Genomic DNA, 22,453 nt, shown 5'->3' with positions numbered 1-22,453 from the left:
GAGACCTCAGTTTTATAACATTGCTGAATGAAGGTTGTGCACTCCTGCAGTTGCCCACAAACTTCAGGAGTGAGGAAAAAAGATGTATGTTAATGAACAGTGTTGTCACAATGAGAGAAGGTGTGAACTGGGAAAGATCGTGTTTCAGCAAAGAATCTCAGGAAAGTTTCTACATGTCACAGCAGGAGCAGTAGGAGAGGAAAGATGTGACCAGTTCCACTAACATGAAAAATGACACAAATGCCAGAGATAGTTGGGTATGGGATGGTCTGGAAATATCAGCATCTCTGCAGGGGAATAACTCAACAGTTTTCCATTGCATGATGCTCCCTGATAAGCTATACTGGATTTCACTGCTGTTGCTGTTGCATTCTGACCAATATGTATAGAGGGATCTCAAGCAGTACCACCACACTGCAGTCAGCCTTTGCAGCTAAATTCCAAATACAGGTTACAAAGAAAGCATCCTGTGAAACCAAGAAATCACTGCACAGCACAATTCTGAGACAGTTTTCTTAACAGCCTGTTGAAGCCATTAGTGATTCAGACACCACTAGAGCAGTTCATTACTGAGAGAGACAGCATTCATATTGTTTAGGCGATGGCATCCTTCATCAGTCCTTAATAATATCTAAATTGAGCTCTCCTTAGTGGGCTTCCTCTCTTCAGAAAGTAGGAAGAAACCCTGCACTACAGGAACTGTAGTTAACTGCCTGATTCTTTGCACCCAGTGTGGTTTCAGAGAGGAAATAAAGAGCATTTAGAGTGACTGAATCACATCAGATCTTCCAGACATCCTCATTAAGCTGTTATAATTAGGGTTGTGTTGTTTTCTTCATTTTCTCTCAATAGTGTTAGCTGGCAAAGACTGATGCCTTTAGCCCTCTAATAAATTAATTATTAATGTAGGAGTTAATAATTCATGTTAATTGGTACTATGAGCTACTTTTCCCAACAAATGTGAGCAAAGGTCAAAACTTGTTAACAGCAGAGGTGAATTCTATTTTTAAGTTTTCTGTTCCATAATATATCTGCAAAATCAAGCTATAGCTTGCGAAAGTTAACTGTATTTCAAAAGACAAGCATATACTGAGGGCAAAGGTCTGGTCTATTCACTTGGTTTCAAAGTACTGTTAAGTGGCCATTTGCGCTGCCTTTGTCATATCCAGATGCACAGATAATTTAGGATTGCCCACTTTGGATCAGCAGAAAGTATTGCGCTTGTTGTCAGGACAGCATAAGCCCGAGCAGGGACTGATCAACAAAAAAGTAGACTGAGAAGATGTCAATTACTGAAGCCTCAGGAAGTTATTTTAATACCATCTGGTAAGTGCATTACAGCACTAAGTATACATGTTGCCTTGCCTGAAACAGAAGAACCTGTTCAATCAGCATCATAATTGTGAGGTTTACCTTAGCGGAAGATCAAATAATTCTCTATAATTATTCCTTGCTGCTCAGATAAGACAGATTCGCCACTCACTCATTGTATGAGGTGCAACGCTTTGATCACTGTCCTCTTAAATGCAACGCAATTTCATGTGAGTGCCTGTCCCAGCCCCATGCCCTTCATCTGGAACATTAGAGCTGGAATCTGCTTTTAATTTGATAGGATGTTTGAACAAGGCCATGTGCTGTCGCATGTGTTTAGCAACCAAAGTTTTCCCATGTAAAGAATAAATCCACAGTCTTTCTTCAACAACCAACAGGAAATCATGTTTTTTGTTTGTGTTTTGTTTATAAAACAGAGATTCAAAAAAGCAAAGTGAAGAAAGATATGTGTAGACTTTGGGAACAGATTAAAAGGAACCAAAAAAAATATGCTTTTAATAAAAATAATCAGCTTTTCTTAATGGTTGTAATAATCTATTGTAAGTAACTTATATAACACAAGGCTTTCACTGTACTCATTAGAACTTGGCAACTCATTTTTCAGCGTTTAAACATGAGAATGAGATGGGACTTCATCCAACATCCACTGTCATCAGTGGGAGTTCTTCCACTGACTTCTGTGGGCACTGGATCCGGACCCTGCTCAGCAGGACATTTTCTCTCTGGGAAGAAAAAGCAATCTCTTTGGAAAGGTTTTCCTTTATGACATGGCCAATATAGCTATTTACTCTCTTCTCATTGTTTTGCAAAATGAAGCTGATGTTTTATAAAGAGAAGAAAGTACAGCTCAGGAAAAACAAGTATAGTTTTATAACACTTTGTTCTATTAACAGGAAGTGTTAAAAAATGCTGATGGAAAATATCTCACATCATCTGACTTTGTGTCAAGTTTTTCACTATAAGCGTATACTGTTTCCATAATATAACCGAAGTACGATTGGACACGTTATGGGAAAAATAACTAGTACGTGCAGATATTTCATTGCTGCCATTATGTAATTAAAATATGCAAAAAGTGCACAGATGTGAAGCCACTGTTACGCATACTGATGCCGAAGAATCAAAGACTCTTTCTCGTTTCTTCCAGTGGCAGTTGCAGAGCTTGTTGTACTGGCTTGAAAACGCAACATGGGACTGCTGGGTTTTGCACTCAATAACAAGGATTCATCCTTGTGTCTAGCAAATAACAGGGAGAATCTTTGTCACTAAGTGCAGTTAACAGCTATTCGGCGTGTGGCTTGTGGAAGAAACTGAAGCGAAGTTCCTAGCAGTATGGTATTAATCCTTTGATATACAGCAGGAGTTGGATTTCCTCATTCTGTTCTTGAGGTATCATAGTTGGACATACCTCACAACCCAAACTGTCTCTGGATACCGGTGCTGCAGTAACTGCAGATTTGTTCTTCTACAAAATCTGGCTAAAAATGAAAAACACCTTTCAGATAAGATGATACACCATGTTCAAAGTCTCACAATGTATGTGGCAGGCCAAAGTACTTGAGGTTCCAAGCTTGCAAGGCCTTCCTTTTTCTGCTGCTATATGGAAGTTTCCCTGATGGCACCCAGGAAGTTGGCAGCTCAGTGAAATAGACTTTTCTGTCTCCAGAGTCCACAGGTATCTCAGCTGTCCTTACACTGCAATAACCTCAGACTAGAAGCTGGTATTTTGCATGCACCACGCCTCATTCTGGATTGCACTGATTTTGGTTTGCGCTTTCAGGTGGTATCTTGATGTCAAATGACAGCACTTCCATAGGATAATCTAATGTGACTTTCTGCAGAAGGCTTGTTTTACGAGTCCTTCCACTCACACTATCCACTTGTAGTAGCCACTTGCTGAGAAATCTCACCTTGCCCCCCTCCTACCCTTATCCCCTGCACTACTGGGACACCCTCCCTGGATCTGGCAACAGAATATTTGGAGATGGAGGAGAAGTTTTGGACTCTGGCTGTATCTTGCCTCTTGTTCAGATCTATCTCTTGAGTTCACTTTTGCCCCATCCATGGCTGGGAGTGACCTCCAGAGAACAGGAAGGAAGAGGAAACTTGGCCAGCACTGGACTCGGGATGAATCCATGAGTTTACAAATCTGACATATAAGCGGGCCTAGCACAGCTGAAGTCTTTTAGCTTTCCTTGTCTCATGGTGCCTGTTGGGTTTTACCCTGCCGTAAGAGCTTCATAAGGCCTTTTCTTCTGCCACTCCAGAGGAAGTCATAGGAGAGAGACGTTGCTGTTGCACCTCCTGTTGCCACACTGCTTGGCTTGGCTTTTCACTTTTGCCAAAGGTCTTTCTTCCCGCTCTGAAGAACTTCTCATCCATTTAGATCCCCATATTTTCTGGGAACAGGATTTAGCCCTGTTTTTGCTATTGCCCGTGAAACAGGTAAACACACACTCTCACTGCATATTGCAATCATTTCTAGAAAATATTTCAGCAGGTGTGCTTTTTTCGCATTTTTAATATAAACTGAAAACAAAACTGTTTCTACACACAGATGTCTATTAACAGGTGTCTATTAAAGTCTATTTACAGCTTGAGTAACACAGAGCTGAATTGAAGTGAAAGCTCTGCACTGAAAGCAGGCAAATACTTACATTTTATGTTATGGTGTTTGCAGTGAAACACCTTTAAAATATAATGCAAAATTCTTTCCACCATTCTGCCCTTTGTCTGCTATCCTTTTATGCTCTGGCTGTGCCAAGTGTGTACAGAGTGCTATATATTAACCAGTTTATTACATATTCTCTTAAACAGCACTGCAGAGATGTAAACATTGAGATCTGGTCCAAACAGCGATATTATCATCAAGTTAACAGGCAGTGTAATTATACCAGGCACCAGTCTACAAGGGTAAGGGCAAGCACTAGTTTTTGGCTGGGGGTGATGTCTCATTTCTTTCTCTGCCTCAGGGCCCATGCGAACCTGCCATCCACTGCAGTTCAGATGAAGGATGGAGCCTGCCATGTGTACAAAAAAAAACACAAGCAAAACAAAACCCCAAGCAAAACGAAACTCCCTGTGATGATGCCTTACCCTGAATCGTACCCAGGTCTATGTTAAAGTATCTTTTTTTCTTCCTCCTTAGTCCACATCAAGCAAAGAAGAATTTCAAGTCAAAGGAAGAAAAAACTCAGAAGGAAAAAATCCCACAACGGACAACTTGTAAAAATCCTGCAAACACTTACTAGTAAGTAAGCACATGTGTGGGAGACTACAAACACAGTTCCCTTTGTAGGCCTGGGACGTGAATCAGTGAGGCTATTCATGGCAGAGGTACCACAGTAAGTGTTTGCAGGACCCGTCCCTCTGTGTCTTCTCTTCTCCATTATCAGTTCCCCACGCCCGTAAGTGTTACTAATGCACAGCAAAATGTAGCTCAGAGGGTGTTTAGTCGGGGAGATGAGTAGTTTCTTGTTCTCTACTCACATGGAAGGAAAAGGGACAGAGCTAAAAGGCTAACGTAACAGCTTGCTCTTGGCATCGGCTGTTGCTAATTTTCTTTGGCGTGCTTTGACTACCTGTCTGAAAGGCTGCTGCAGCGCAGGAAGGAAATTTTTCAAGAGATTAAACTATTATTGTTTCCTGTGTGGCTGTCTTCGCTGTACATGAAAAAAAAAAAGCTTTAAGGGCACTTGAAAAGAGATTTGTCTGAATAGCAAAGTTGTTGTGATTCATCCCTTGCCTCCCTCCTCAAAGAGCCGGGATTTGGCCAATTTCCTCAGGAAAGTGGTTGATTAGGGCCCACGGATTTATCCACAGCCTACATATGAGATGTCATAAAGGTGATTAATGGTAAACCCTCCATCGTAGGAAGCTCAGAGTTTAGAAAAGCTATTTTCAAGGGCATGGAAGGAAAATAAGTCATTTGTATTTTTGCCAAAATGCTTCAATGTTTAAATGCCTCTTTGTGCTCCTGGCAATTAATGCTGCTGCCTATCAGAGGCTGGTGTATTTTCTGATTTTACAAGTTTGTTTGAAAAATTGATTCAATGTGTTTCAGTGTTTACGTAAGAGGATATTGTGGAATTAAAATAAAATGTTTCCACAAGACCAGCGTTTGTTGCTTTCCTTGAATCTAAACATGATGTTGGAAAGTTTTTTATGCCCCTTCCCAAGAAAAAGTTCACCTGGGTTTTCCCCAGAAGGCAGTGCTATTATAGTGCAATTTAATGAGTGCTTTGGGAGATAATTACCTGCCCTGACAAAGAAAACCTGTACTCAGCCTTTGAGAATTCACTAAAAGTTACAAAACTTGAGATTTTTTCTTTACTTCTCCTGTCTTACACTTATTTCCTTTGTCAGATCCTTCTTCCCACTAATTTCAATCCTAGTCCTCACTAGAGGAACTATCTGCCAACTCCCACGTATTCCTGTATTTTTTAACTGAATTGGGGCAAAGGAAACACCATGAAGCATGTACAAAGACTTCATTTCCTCTTCTTCCTTTTTGGGTTTGGTTTTTTTTCTGTACTTCACTCAGTCCTCTGTGTGAGCGTGCAGGGCAGTGTTTGTAAGTGTGAAACATTGCAGGAAGTATGATTAATCCCCTGTAGCATCAGCCAGAGCAGAGGATCAGGAAGGTGGGGAGCTCAGTTCCACCGCGTACATTTGACAAGCCTGCATCCTTCCCCTCTCTAAGCACTTGCTCTGTTAAACAAAGCAAAACACCTGAAGGGAAAAGTACAATCCTGACCCAGTCTTAGGGTCCTCATCCAGGGCTGAGTTTAGGGAAAGCAAACCCACTGCAGGTCTTCCACCATCATGTGGGACTGAAAATGTCTCCGAGAAACAGTACACCTGCAAGCAATACTGTGCTGACTAGGATGATCTATAACAGCAGGACCAGCTTTCTATTGGAAAATATCTCTGTAGATGAAAATCCTAACAAAGGCATTCAAATAAATTCCCCCCAGAAGTACCTGGTTCTGGCATTAAGAGAGATCACAGACCGATGCAGGTGAGAAGGCAGCATTCCCAGCCCTCTCCTGGGGAAACACTTCTAGTATCCTTTCCTGGCATCTGCTGACAGCAAAGCAGCTTTTTCTCACATGATGAAGTAAACACTTTATGCCAGGAATAGGATGGAGGAAACCAAATGCATCTGGGCATTGTGCAACATTATGCAACATCTGTTAATAGTAACTAACTTTGGAAGAAAAAACTGAGGACTCCTGATGAACTGTTTTCCCAACTATATTTTTTTGAGATGTTATGATCCAGTTTCCTCCTCTTGAATACTTCAGTGTTTTGTCCCTATCCCTCCATCCTCTTCTTATCACACTGCTTCCATTACCACTAGCTACTTCACTCCTGTCATTCCAGTCCTTGCACCCATTTCCCCCGCTTCTCCTCTCACAAGACCCTAACAAGCATCTAAGTTTTTTTCCTCTTCCTGTCTCTCAGGCTCTTTTGGCTCCACCTTGTTACCTCATCTTACTCCCACTCCCAGACTCTCTGCTGTTTTCCAGGTCCTGTACTCTCAGCACCACCAGAAATAATGGTGGTTCAGTCCACAGTTCCAGCCAGTACCTCTGTGTTTGCAACCACTACTGTTTTTTTATATGTTAGCTTGTCTCTGTGTCATTGTGGTGAGCACCAGGATGTTTTTAACACAGTCGTAGTTTACCAAAATTATCAAGGAGTCAATGTTTTTAACACAGTCATAGTTTACCAAAATTATCAAGGAGTCATTCACAACCAATTGCAGGTACAAATTACTATTTGACATGACAATTTTCAAGGTAACAAGAAAAAGAGCTTGTTCTTTCCTCCGACACATTTCTTGTCTTTTCCCATTCTGCTGAAAAATGTTGAATTTTCAGAGAAAAAAAATGCAAAAAATATTGCCGGACAACACACATTCCAGTATAAGTAAGAAGATCTTCCCTTCAACACATTTTATACCCTTTCGCATACACCCAAACACCTGAGCTGGTCAGCAAAGCTGCATTTCAAGCTCTCCAATTATATTAACACCCAGAATTCATGAGCCAGGCTGGAAAGAACACAAATGGGCTCGGTTTTGTTTGGCTTTTTAAAAATAAAAGTCAGTGCTTTGCTTGGCTCTTCACCTTTTCTTCTGCAAATGTACAAGGCTAGAGTACTACTGCCTTCATAACGAAAGCAGGACTGGCTACCATGAGACTCGCTGTGCACTGGTGAGCATGGGTGAAGTTGATAAAGACTTGGTGGGAACAAAGGGCGAAAGGTACTTTTCAGAGGCACTGGGCAAAGATGGTATACGCGGAGGCAGAGGGGAGGTATCAGCAGAGCTGCTCTCTCTCAAATAAGTGTGCGATGTAAATGGTAACACATGTTCTCAGGGCTTTGAAATACCTGAACTTTTAGCAAGGTCTGTGGCCTTTCAGCAGTTCCAACACAGCTTAGATTTTCTGGCTTAGAGTTCAGGAATGAACTCCAATGTGAAGTAATAAAAAAAAAATAAATTAAGACTACTACAGAGACTCTATTTAGAGCTTCCTGGCAGCAGGCATGTGGGGGGGGAAGCTGTTTATCTTGACCAAGGATTTCCTTAGTCGTTCATGAAGAACATTCTCTTTGTCAAAGATGGCTAGCAGTCACACAAAGAGTGGCACTCAGGAGGCTACTATCACCAGGGCGCTGCTGGCAGTGCTGCGTGCCCAGACAGGAGGAGTATCTGCTGACTTCAAACCGGGGCACTTGACGTCTGACAATGTTGACGATGCTGACGACGATGAGCTGAGAGAGGGAAAAGGTTATGCAGTTAAAATTTTCCTGTAGGGAAATGGCATCACCATCCACCCACTAGGCAAATAAAGATCATAACAGAAGAGGCACAAGCAAACTGGATTACCAGCCCTTGCTGTTTGCACTAAGGGTTATGACTAGAGCACAAATGGGAAGTTATTTTCCCAACCCACAGGCATTTTTTAGGAGGCAAAAAGAGCCCAGAATTTCATGACGAGCTGGTGGGAAGAGGATGTTCCATCAAAGTAGCCAGAAGCCAGTCACTCGTGGCACATCCTCAGGATATAGGGAATGGGAGTTCAGTTGCTTGCTCCTCGTTCACCTGAATCACAATTGATCCTCAAACATTACTGCAGAGAGAGCTTCTGCTCCTGCCATGGGAAAAAACAAGGTAATTCATAGAAAATGCATCCACAGGGCTTGAAAGAAGATGCATATCATTCACTTCAGCTGAGATCCTGAATCATGGGGTAGCTCTGATATGCCCAGCTTTAGATCTGACGAGAGAGTCTAGCACGGACCTCAGTAACTTTTGTCATTATAAATGCTTTCTTGAAATTGGTTCATTCTCTCTAAAAAAAATTTCTGATTTTAAGACGAGGGCTTGTTTCCTTGAAACCTTTCCTACCAACTTGTATTCTGCTTGTAGAAACATTCACAAGAGTAAATTGCCTTGCACATGGTTTCACTGGGACTACAATAAGCCTTGAGGCCCAGTTCTACAAACAAAGGGAGTTTTTCCGTTGTTTGCTGCATAGTCTGGTTTAAACTGAGTGACCAAAATAGCAACACTGAGCATGCCGTTATATGTGAAAATATAGAAATAGCTATATTTAGCTTTTTCAGGATAACCTACTGACCAACTTCAGCACGTGGAAAAATCTCCACAATTCAGCACTCACATAATAAATCCACTCTTTTTAATATATTAGTAGGAATTCTATAAATGCATAGCAGATGTTATGACCCCGCAGAAGACTGGAGTCTGAAGCAGCAATAAGAGAATTGCCAGTGGTAACCTGTTCTTGTTGTGTAGAACACGCAAAATTTGCTACTATTCAGAAATTCTGTGAATAGATCCTTATTGGAGAAAAAGAGTAGGACTGAGGTTCATTCAGGAATAACACACCAGAGCATACTGAATGGGTTCTGACATCAAGCGTATCCTGTTTTCTTGGATTTCATGTTCATAAACAGAAAACATGTCCAGCTACCCCAAAACTAGTTCTAGCTTCTCCCAACATTCTCATTTCACAGTTAAATTAAGTGCTCTCCAGCACTGCATTGTCACAAAGAAGATTTTGGCTAAACCTGTCTCAGCCTTATGCAAGAATACTACAGAATTATCCAGGCTAAAGAAGCAGATGAAAACCACTTTTTTCAGATAACAGGCATATGGAAATAATTAGAAGGAAAATACAAAGAAAGATCACGTCAAATGCAAAGTTTGCCATCTCTTCTTGATCATCTGATTACATTTTATAGTCAACAGATACTGTGAGATGTTACAGGAAAGAAGATTTCATTTGCATCACATTTTTAAGACACTATCCTGATACTTGCCACCTGTTTCATCAACGTATTGATAGAAAAAAAAATGAGACTGCCAAACTGACTCACCAACAAGAAAAGCGTAGTAGTAAAAAAAGTTGTAACTTGCTGTTTCACCCCAGTCCAGGACAAGTGAGAAGAGAGTGGGCCTTTTCTTATATTGCAGTATTGGTGAATTTTGCATGCTGTGTAAACAGCACAGGACCTTTTTAAAATAACTGGAATAACACAAAATTCCACTGAGAATGAAAGCTCTTAGCTCAAATATGGCAGTGACTGTAGCTCTGCTTACGCTACCATGGGTTCAAAACCAGGAGACATATAAGTAAGGCATTTCTCAGAGCATATGATGAGTGGGCTAAGAAAGGTAGGGTGCGATGTGTGATGTGATATGTAATTGATGTGATGTGGTGTGATGTGATGAGAGTTTCATCTTCACTGGCCTAAAGTTTGTGCTGGACCATCATAGAATCATAGAATCATAGAATGTGTTGGGTTGGAAGGCACCTTTAAAGGTCATCTAGTCCAACCCCCCTGCAGTAAGCAGGGACATCTTCAACTAGATCAGGTTGCTCAGAGCCTCATCCAGCCTGGCCTTGAATGTATCCAGGGATGGGGCCTCCACCGCTTCTCTGGGCAACCTGTTCCAGTGCCTCACCACCCTCATTGTAAAGACGACCTTCCTAATGTCTAATCTAAACCTACCCTGCTCTAGTTTAAAACCGTGGCCCCTCGTCCTATTGCTACACGCCCTTGCAAACAGCCCCTCCCCAGCTTTCTTGTAGGCCCCCTTCAGGTACTGAAGACCACTATAAGGTCTCCACAGAGCCTTCTCTAGGCTGAACCACCCCAACTCTCTCAGCCTGTCTTCATAGGAGAGGTGCTCCAGCCCTCTCATCATCCTCGTGGACCTTCTGCAGAACCAACATGAAGACAAGATCCTCCACAGCCTTGGCACAGGACAAATGAGGTAGCCCTTGTCAGGAAGCTGGAGCTGATTCACTAGCATGTCCAAGCACATTTTGTTGCAGATAATTTGTTGAGCCTTAGTCTAATTAAAGGGGGAATAGCAGCCCAACATTTAACTATTGCTTCCCACGCTAGCAAATGCTGGGGATATCTTTCAGGAACACCTCCATAAATTGCAGCACGACTTCTGAATTTGACAATTGGTCTTCAGCTCAGATTGCCTTTGTATTTGCTCTTGTGTTCACTGCCTCCTTGCCAGTCCCACACAGAACCATTTTCTCTTCTAGCCCTCCAAGGTTTCTGTTCCCTCTCCCTCTTTCTCTCTCTTTATTTCAATCTGCATAACTGAATACCTGTGAATTACAGCATATCACGTCTCAATTCCATGTTTTTCTACTCCAGTTGTGTGATACTTACCTTCCTTTTCTTTTTTTCCTCACTTTGCCTTCCTCACTTGTACCTGTGGCCCGTGTTTACCAGCCTGTCTCTGGACACAGATGGGAAGGCTGGAGCTGCTGCCATTTCTCTGTTCTTTACTCCTTCATGGGGAGTGAGGGTAGGCTGGAGCTAAATGAATCATCATAGATTTGAATACTACAAATCATTTCTAACATAAAAAATGGGCAATCAGTTGTGTAGGCGAAGTATTTCACAATAGGCTACAGTGATACGAAGGTTTTGTCAGCAATCATTTCAAATCACCATCTTGTCTCGCTCAGGGTCTCACATGGTTGGTTGATTGTTTGACCGACTGTATTTCCCATGAAGGACATAGTTGGTCCCTCATAAGGCACAAGGGCAGATAAACAGAGAACACCGTTAAATCAACACTGCTTTAAAATGCTGTTTCTTTAGAAGGACTCCTATGGCTTTGCTAAATCCATCGATCCTTGCCCAATTAGCCATACGCTACATTTCATTCTTGACTTAGTTTCATAAGAGTGATTGTTCTTTCAGAAACATATAAAGCAAGATTCCAAAAACAAGCTTATTTTATTAAGCTCAATTATTAAATTTTCTCTGACATTTGCTGTTCATATTTGCTGGTAAGCATTTATACGTTAATATTTTTTGAGTTCATGTGGAGTTTAACAATATGAATTTCTTATCAGCGAAAAGTACTGTGTTCATTGGCGGAAGCCAAGTATATGAAGAATTAACAGTTATCAAATTCCAGAGAGAAAACAATTCTGTTAAAGTCTGTTGCCAACTGTCATACTTCCATCTGCAGGCATGCATTTCCCTTTGTCAGCCATCAGCTGCAGCCAGTCTCCTAACATTCATTTCCTCAGTGCACACCATATTCGTGCAAGCCCTAGATCCCAGGTCCCAGTTCTCTTCCTACAGTAGTCAAAAAGAATATTTTCATTTATTTATGCGGAAGCGGTGCTGGAACCCTCACCAGAGAGAGATATGTCAGCACTATTCTGACCACTTACACTTAGATTTGCACATGATCAAGCACTTTTTTGGACAACACCAGCTTTTACATTTGTCAGTAATTTGACTTATTAGACAGCAAAATATTTAACCAATAGCCACCTGTACTTTCCAAATATGGGGGTCTTTGTTGCAATATTCTTTCCTTGTCTTCTTTATAATTTCTTTTTTCAACAAAAAGCCAAGATTTTATGGAAAAAAAAAAAGAAGGGGGGGGGAAGGAGACAGCTGATTTCCATTAAAGACTTTTCATTTAAAAAAATTGTTTCATCAGAAAAAAAGTTTTCCATAAAAAATAGTTGAATGGAAAAAATTCTTTACCAGCCCAAATAGTTTCCCATTTTAAATAACTAGCGTTTGACTTATTCTTCTGGGGATACCCAGTACAGATTTAACTGTTTCATTGCCATATCAAAATATCACAGATCTTTCCAAGATAACCAAAACTCTAGTCTTGAACGTTGTAAACGCAGCACAACTTGTTGATTTCTTTTCAGTCATTTTTAACACTTAAGTTGGAGAAAGAGACCACCTCAGATGAGCTAGACCTCGCGTTGAGAGCTGACTACTCTTCTTTGATCTAACCCTTTGTGAAGCTTCATTAGCACTCAAGATGCCCGCTGGAAACTGGTTTATCTCTTCGCTATAGCAGGACACGCAGATTCAACAATGCTGTTGGTGCAGGTGCTCAGCCCAGCCCTGTCTCTCATCTCTTTTCTGCCAAATGCCTTCTTTCTCTTCCTTCCCTCCTTTACATTCCTAATTCACAGATTACTATGTATTTTCTACCTTCTTTTCCAAATTAATCTTTCTTTCCAAAGTTAGAAAATAAGGTCTTAGTATAATTTGGTAAACATTAAAATTGACAAAATTTACCAAGCAGCGCTACCTACAGATAGATAGATAGATGGATAGATAAACTATTTTTCTCTGTCATTCAAATGTGAAATAACCATGGATCTTTGATGCCACTACATGATAATTGCAAGGAAATGCTGACTTTTTAGCAATAACTACCGTGTATTTCTGGACTGTGCTATAGGCTTTGGTAATGATCTGTCAGACTCCATAATAGCATGCAAAGTCTTTATAGAAATGGAATAGTGACTAGCTGTCACACAACCCGGGTGTTGCACCTACCAAAGAGCAATGGTGCTAAAGAATGAGAATAAAGCTCTAGACAGCCAAAACTGATGAATTTTTCCCTCTGAGTTGTGCAAAAGATTTCAAGGAGATGTAGAGCCAAGTTTCTCAACAGTTAGTCAGAAAAACGGTTAATTCCCTCCCCTTACTCGCTCTAGCAAAGAAACCAGTACATTTATTATGTAAGCTGATAGACTGAAACGAAAATTATACAGACTGCCTTAAAAAAAAAAAAAAGAATTGAGGTGTGTTGAGGAAAAAAACATGCTAAAAACTGTCTCTAGCTTGTATCACCCTATTTAATGTTATTTTTGTCCTTCAACCTCAATACATTGGTCTTTCCTTCTTGCCCAGATGAGAAACTCAGTCACACTAAAGAAAAAAAAATTACATCCTACCTGATCCTGCAACCTATTTGACATGTAAAACATTATTTGTACAGCTAACCTTTCTTCAGGCTCATCCCATGAAGGTTTATATTAAAGAAGAAAAGGTTTCAGAAACTCAAAGCAATAGCAAGGTCCTCTTTGCTTTGACATACAAGTGATACAGGTACCCAGACAGATCTTATTGGCATTATTCAAGTAAACGAGGAGGCTGTCCAAGGGATCCAGTACCACAGGAGTAGTTGCACCTTTGAGCTTAAAGAATATATTCACATAAGCAGATTCACTTATGTGAATAAGTGTTAGATGGATTAAGCTGAATGGTTGAGTCGTTTAGTCCAGACTGCTTTGGACATGTTATAACAAATTTTAGTACATGTACCTTACCATGCTTGCTAAAAAAAAAAGTGTTTAATCTAAACAAATGAGCTGAAAACTCATATAAACAGGATGGAAGAATATTTATGCTGTCTGTGTATTACACACTACATGGTATCCACTCGCAAAAAAATATTTCACAAAGCCAGTGTTTCACAAAACTACACCAAGAATAGGTTAATCATCTTTCAGATGACAACTTTAGTGTTCTCTATTTCAACTTGACAACAAATTAGCTTCTGGTGTTCAAAACAAAGCATCTTTGAACCAGTCTGTTGTTTTCCCAAATAAATGTTTTTTTCATGACTAAAACTGTACTGGCAGAATAACATGACTTTTCCAGACAAAGTGAAATAAATATATTGTGACGCAATTCTACGATCTTCTTCCCAATGTGGTTAATTTTGCATCACCATTAAATAGCAAAGGGACAGCTTTCCTAGGTAAAATCAGTCAGACACAATTCTGTAAAACAAAGTCTAAGAAAGCTACAGAAAAATAACGGCTGGTTTTGGCTCAGCATGAATGGTTGCAAGACATGCTGAAGCATCATTCACTATTTTTAATGAAAATACTAAGGTATACCTAAAGCAATTATTAGATAGTTGCCTTTTTTTTTTTTTTTTTACTCAGACTTCTCATTTAAGTACTGGATTGTCTGCAGCTGAGTGCAGCATGGCACAAAATGTTTTTATCACCTGGTTTAGTGCATCTGCAATACAGACAGAGCCCAACGGACCCCAGTCTATATGAAATATAAAAGCTTACTTTTAAAAGATCTAGTCCATCACCAAAAGATATAGTATAAAATTGTAATCAGTGAGGTTTTGAGGGTTTTTTCATCATTGCATGTTTGATAATTCCTGTGAACAGGATATTCAAAGAAAAGTAGGCACAGCAAGAACAGCTAGAGGAAGAATCTATGGGACAGAGATGTCAGTGGAGGACATTCACACTGCGTCTATCCAAAAGCATCCAACTCAGTAACCTGTCTCCAATAGCAGCCAGCCCCAGAAGGTTATGAAGCAAGGAGAAACAAAACAGGGCAGATAGATACACAGAGCCCTTGGTGTACACTCCCTGTCACCTACAGGTTAGGAACTTCCTGAACTAAACTGAAATTTTGTGTATCATGAATTAAAAACCCCCAGACTTCTGAAGTTGACATTATGCACAAAAGGTGTTAAGTTTGGACCTCTACAAAAGGCAAGATACAGGTTACTAAAGTGTTCAGAAAGTAATATCTAACTGAAAAATATCGAGAGTTTCAAGGACAGCAATGAGGCCAAATGACTCTGTGTTGAAGACTGCTGTGGCAAGAGGCATAATGAAAAGTGTAGAGGAATTTAAAAAATTATAGGTGTGTGATTAGAAAGAGAGGAAATTATCTTGTGGAAATAAGTCTGAAAAGAGTATGGAATTACAACACAGAAGATTGAAGAGAATTGAGGCTTAATCGGGCAATAAGAAAACATGACACTGCCTTTCAAACTGAGGAAAGTTTGCCAGTGCCTCTGATTTTAAATATCTGTGGGTCATGTGTGTATCTTCTAGCTCCCATTAACACCAGAGAGAGCCACCAGTATATATCTTCCACCACTCCTATGATTTATCCATATCTTTTCTTCTGCCATTGTGTCACTAAGATTTATCTTACCCACTACTTTTGCAATGAAATTTATCCAAGAGGAACAGCTACAATAAAAATGGGATCTAATACATTTTTACTTCCATTCTATTGGCACAAGAATGAGAAGTCAAACTAGCAAATGTTATTCTCAGTGGGGTGCACGTATGTTTACAGCATAACATGAAGCCAAAACGCTGTCCTCTACGTCTCAGGGGCAGGGTAGAATACGCACATTTCCTCGTAAAATTATAGAGGTTGAGAAACATGGAGAAGGCAATGAAGTGAAAGGCAGAGGCACGTGACATGTATTTCCATTGAAAACTGGATAAGTGAAAGCCAGTATAAGACTTATGGGAAGAAAGAAAATGCACATAGGCAAAGTCTCTTGTCACAATATTACATGCAATGAAGGGTGAGCTCTATATAAGAAACAAATGAATACTTGATTGTAGACATCCCAAAACGCTGTTCTAAAAATTGAATTCAACTCGTAGATGCCGAGAAAATAAAATCTTTTGGCATCTAAAAGCAGCTTTCTCCTTTAGCCTAGAGTCTACTTGATAGTTACCTAAATATACCATCAGGCAATTCTGACATGTCTTTGCTTAAATGTGGTTATATAAAGTAATACAAAAATAAGTTTTGGCTTTGCTGCAAATGTGCATAATGGAAAGACAAACATTATTAAAAAGACCATCATTTTTAGTGATTAAAATAATCCACAACAGAAAAAAAAATCTTCTGTAACTTTCCAAGTTCCCATTTATCATAGTTTTGCAAAAAGAAGCCACAGTAATTTCATTTTTCTTGACTTCTATTAAAAAGATCAATACATATGATTCCAAAGAGTCTCGGCTCATGAAAAGATGGAGCTAGTCTGTAATCACATCTGAAAGTATTGGTTGTCATTAGCAGTAAGATTGATCTGTAAAGACAGTCAGCCCAGAGTGAAAGTACTTAAAAATTTCCATTGGGCTATTGCTGAACAACACTGCCCAGCAACCTTTCACCTTGCAGATAATTAAATACAGATAACGAATTACCATATTAGAAGGAAGAATTGCATTGGGGATATTCAATAGATGCCCACTTTAGTAAAGCAGTTCCAAATCTCTGAATAATGATTTTGTTTTGTGCATAAAAGCTAATGAGCTCTGACAGTATAAAGTCATTTTTCAACATGCATTTAAACCTGACTTGTCAAATAAGATATTAATAAGTCACCTGAGGTACAAGAATTGCTAATGGCCTTGCAGCATGAACATTGCAAGTCTTCATACCATCTTGGCTGTCAGAAGAGGATCAAGTGGGTTTTGCAAGGCAGAGCCTTCTGCTAGGATTTAGAGGGGAATTCTAGTCCTAACGAAACTCATTGGCTTGGACAGGGATGCAGAATCTCCCCTGCACATGACCTACCAGCCTGCAGCTGCCCCTGCCATACCACAGGAAGCCCCTGCACCCCTTGTTCTTCACAATCCATGAGTGATCTTGGAGAAAGAGTTTCAGGAATATGGGGAGGAATGGGGCATCAAACAGTCATTTTCAAATAGATCTGCTGAGATGTCTTTATATCTGTACTCTCTCCAAGAAACCGCCCAAAACCAGAATGTATCTACTTTTGATCTTTGACTGCCTCCATGCTCATAGCAGCGTGACTTTGAATCATTGAACAGTTTGGTTGGGAAGGACTTCTTGAAAGTCTTCTACCTCAACACCCCTACCCATAGCATGGCCAGCTTTGAACTTAGATGAGGTTGCTTTCACCTGTGCTTTGAACACTGCCAAGCAGGGAGATTTCACAGCCTTCCTGGGTAGCCCTGCCAGCATCCAACCACCCTCATGGTGAAAACTGCTTTCTGGATCTCCAGTGAAGAGTTCCCTTGCTGCATCTTGTCTGTTGTCCACCCAAGGGCCTATGTCCTGGCACAGCCTCAACCCTTCCCCATTCCCAGGGAGGTGTCTGATGCCCTGGACTGAGGCTGCCCCAGTATGCCCCTGCTGGCCTTCTCCTGGCTGGGGCAGTGAGATGGGCCCTGGCTGAGAGAAGCTGCCCTGCTGACTGGAGGTGGAGGAGGTGCCCTGCTCCAAGATCACCTCACTCCAAGTGGTTTTGCAGAATTTGCACAAGAATGCAGCAAAGGCCAAGCCATCTTCAAGCTCTCCTTGAGCCTTCCCTTAGCTATGTCCCTTTGCAGCTCAATACTAGCGAGGCAACAGATTCACATCTTCCGCAAAACCTCCATGGACCCCAGTGGGGTTTGATTTTATCAATCATTACCGGCTCCCACACAGATCCAATGTCATTTGCATAGTATCTCTTCACAGCATAGAACAGGATCACGTCTGAAACCAAAATCAAGCAGAAACTGAAATCAAGCAGAAATATGGTAAGTTCTTAGACCTGTGATATTGTGATCTTTGACTTCCATCAAAACTCTTGAAACAAGACAGTTAGTCAAGGACCAACAACCTTCGAGCATTAGCAGCTTTCTCTGGGTAAGGTAAAGGTCTTACAGTTGAGGGAGAAGAAGTGAGAAGACAAGAGAAAAATGTGATAAAAGGTGAAATGTCAGTGGGAATGGAAAACAGCTGGAGAAAAAAAAAGCAGTTCTGGAAAAAGGTGAGATGTCAGTGGGAAAAGGAAAACAGCTGGAGAAGAAAAAAAAGGCAGTTCTGGAAAGAGAAAGACAGTGACAATAGTTTTGGCAGCTGCCATAATTTGAGATGCTAATTGGTCAATGCAGAGCAGGGGTTCCTGACTTTCTACAATGGGTCTAGAGCAGAAAGTTGTCAGCAAGAATCTTCATTTAGCAATGGACAAAGCACAGACATTGAACTCCTGAAATCTATTTTTGAAGCCATGAGCCTTGGTGAAAAAAATGCACAGCCAGGAGCACCACACTTCTCTTGTTATCCAAATAATCCCAGAAGCGTGTTTATAAAAGCTTGACGTGACTGCTTCATGTAAGCAGTAAGCACAGTAAATTAAGTGTAATTTGGAGTATCCACATGGTTGGTAATTCTGGGAAGGATATCGAGATTTTTGCTGAAAACATTGTAACACAAGAAAAGCTATTTTTTACTCTTCTAAATAAAATAATGCAGGACAGCATGTTTTTATGGAAATGCCATAAGGTAAGGAACACTCAGTTTCCTGGTATTTCCTGTAAAAATGTCAGAGAGAAGGTGTTTTCTTATGTAATTCCACTGAAGAAGAATGAATCTGGAAAGACATTATTATTCTTTTTAAAACCAGAATTATATTTCCCTTCTAAAATGTGATTAAAATTAGATCTCGTGGTGTTATTTTGCTCTACCCAAAATTCATCTCAAATCTATGACAGGAGACCATGGTTTCAGGCCGCACTTTCTAACCTTCCCTTATCTCCTAATACTGTCGCACCAGCACAGAAAAAAAAAAATAGTTTTGATTCAAAAGCTAGTTAAAGCTCATATGTAACAGCAAAAAAATACTTACCTCTCATGCCGTTTGCAACAGTCAAACATTTAAAAGTAAGGAACTGAACAGATGAGGACATTGCTCATTTTAAATTGTCCAGTAGGTAAATGTAAAAAGCTCAGACAGTTCATATAGTGCCATCCACGGCTGAATTCCCACCACCTCCCCACCCATATGAGCCACCCGGGAAGCTTGGCTAGAGCTTGTTTCAGCCGATGGTGTTACAGCAACGCTCTCCAGCCATACCCTGCTCCCAACACAACCCGCGGGCAATAGCTGTAACTTATTAAGTCCCAACACATCCTCTGCACTCTGGAAGTAAAAGTTGGCACGGTGACGTTGTCCTCCATGCTTTCAGAGTTCTGCTTCACCATGACCAGATTTCGGGCACATTTCCCACCTGGAGATTTACCGAGCGAGATTCTGCCTCTTTTGATTTCCGTGAGCTCAGTAACTCATCCGCTATTAAGTCCGCTTCAAGGAATTAGCTATTGCATCTCAAAAAACCAGCCTTGTCTCTTACCTGTGGAGTGTTTCTCTATTGCTTTATCCTTAGTTTGGTATCATAATACTTTTTTTTAGAAACGTTATCTAGTGACTGTATTTATCAACTGACACAGGAACTCCATAAGAAAGAAAAAAAAAAGAGTCTAGAAGTGGAATAGATGTGGCAAAACAGGAAGAACGGGAATGTAAGATTGAGTCTTACTGAAGTGAGGCTTGCATATGGCCCTATCAATCTGTGCCACTAACGTGTTCACAGCTGACTGTTGTTTTTCAGGACAGCTTTATTCTGTGTTTTTGGTTTGGTGTTTCTTGGTGAAATACTTTGTAGCTAGAGTCAGGGTGACGGTCCTTGTGTTGTGATGAAATGTTCACTTCTCCATAGCTGATAAGACTGATAATTGTGTTTATCATGTGGGTAGTGTGAGATTAATGATCGTCTAAATTATTCATTTCCTTGCTCTTGAGTGCTTGAGTTTTGTAAATTATGCGATGGGTTAGAATGCTATGTTGCTTAACAGTCTTAACTGGCTTTTCAAACAAAGAAAGGGGTTTTGGCATCTCTCTGGGGCTTGAATTGAGTCTTAAAAACCTTTATGCAAATAATACAATAGCTATCTTACCAAATTATTAATTTTCAATCACACATAGCAGTACAGAAAGTAATAATAGCTTATTTGGAGACAATGTTATTCAATGCTGACCTGTCCAGAGCTCTTCCCTTATCTTACAGGAAAACTGTCTGCAAGACCAGGGAGGGGAATAAGGGATCTTGCACCAGACTCCATTGCATGTTTCACCTCGGCTGCTACTTGTTCTCCATCCTAAACAGACGAAAGACAGCCTGGGTCAGTCCTTTCCCTTCAAAAATGTGTCTTTGCCCCTGAGGTCAGGGGACACTTTTAATAGTTGACAGATTTAGAAATGGTCTTTCTAGTCTTCCTAAGCTACAAAGATGTGAGAGAAGCCAACAAGCTCTAAAGGATATATATATTCCTAACTTTGCTCATTTAGAAGTTACCAGTTTTAATCTAGAAGGATTCAACAGCGTTAAACTCCCACTTTCATACAGCTACCACTTTTAGCAGTGCATGGGCACATGCACCGGTTTTAGCCAGCCTGGGCACAGTACTAGCGCTAGCATTGTTCATATTTAATAAGCTGCAAGAGACAGAAGTGCTCCGAGCTGTTCACAGTGAGGTGTGCGGGCAGGGGGACGAGGGCAGAAGATGGTCTTTTACAATGCATTTGAGTACCCCACCAATTTCTTTCCCAAACAACGTAAACATTCATGGACAGTTTTAAAGTGAAGTACCATGCAGGGTAACCTGAGAGAACTTGCATTTTGCTTATTTGTCTGAGAGGGAGAAACTTGCATTGTGCCACCAGGGGCTTGGAACAAGGGCTGTTCTGGGTAATCCCTTTGTCTCTTAATTTGGATGTAGATGTGTGTTCCACAGTCAAAGTCCAGGCAATGGCTGAAGAGAAAATTGCACTGAAAACATTTTTCTTCTCCTAAAGCAAGCCCAGGGAGGAACATTTATTTAATAAAATGGAAAATCAATATAATTTTAATTTTAAGAAGTCAGAGCCAATGCCAAGCTGTCCTTTAAGGAAGCCTGATAAGAATTCATGACCCTTTTTTTTTTTCCTTTGGTAAGAAAAATAAAATTAAAACCAGAATTGATTTAATGATTCTCCTCCAAGTTTTTTTTGAGCCTGGAAGTTTTGTTCATCACTGTAACTTCAATATCTTCATTTTACTTCTGCAAAACCTGCTTGATCATCATGTATTTACTACTTCAAAATTATTTGAGACTTTGAATTAATTTATGCAGAAAGAAAAGAAGGCAGCACAATTACTGTAGAGTTATGCATACTGTGGGCTATAGCATTTTCAACAACTTAGGCATTCCAACAAAACATTCGAATCCATTTGATTGACATTGTCTGAAGCAATAGAATACGTAGCTCCCAACAGAAAAAAAAAATTAAAAAAAAAAAGGAAAGTATTATTTAAGGTTAAATTACATTGGAACATATTTAATTCTATTGTTGAAAGACACTGCACTCAGACTGTAAAAATTCAGAAAGCAGTACAGAAAAGTTTTATTTCACTAAGGCTTGCTAGTTCATTTAGCAGCTCCTCACATTCCACAATCGGTATCTGACAATCATGTTTCCTACAGGGCTTTTTATTGTCATGGCTGATTGAAACAACCTGATTGTTAGCCACGGGCTTGTTTATTCCCCATTAATCCTAATGTAGAAAGAACAAGCTGTACACAAATTTGTCCAAGGTATGTAGACAGTGTTCAATCAAGGATGGACCACATTCTTGGCATCAACCCAAAATCTATTTGGAGAAGGCCTACTGAAGGTGGCAGAGTTGGAGCTGGAACATATATGGCTCTTCCCTCCCTGGAAACTTGAGGATTAAATCTTTGTTGCAGTTGCTAGTGATATAAATAGTGAATATGTTTACATGACTTCGTACATAAAATCAGACACTGTGATTTCAAGTGCCTTGTGGGGCGTGTAAAGAAAGGACGCCAAAGAATTTTGGCCTTCTGAATGGAAATGCTCTTAAATCTCTGGGACTTTGGCCTGGAGAGAGTGATGGCTCTCATGGGTGAGGGAGAACGAATGCATTTGCTGGTGCAGGACTCTGAGTCACAAATGACCTCCTAGGCTGCTTTTGAGACATTCCCCTTTTAATGATCTGAAAGAAAGCCATGGCTGACCCTCTTGCTTAGTGCAAGAATCTTTTTTTCAGCAATGTTAAAATCAAATGACCTGATTTTTCATTGTTCCTGGTATTGAACCGCACAGTGGAAATTATCACACCCCAATAAAATCAACATTAGT

This window comes from Rissa tridactyla, chromosome 1 (genome assembly GCF_028500815.1).
Source record: "Rissa tridactyla isolate bRisTri1 chromosome 1, bRisTri1.patW.cur.20221130, whole genome shotgun sequence".
NCBI classification, from domain to species: Eukaryota; Metazoa; Chordata; class Aves; order Charadriiformes; family Laridae; genus Rissa; species Rissa tridactyla.
This window is presented reverse-complemented; position numbering follows the sequence as displayed.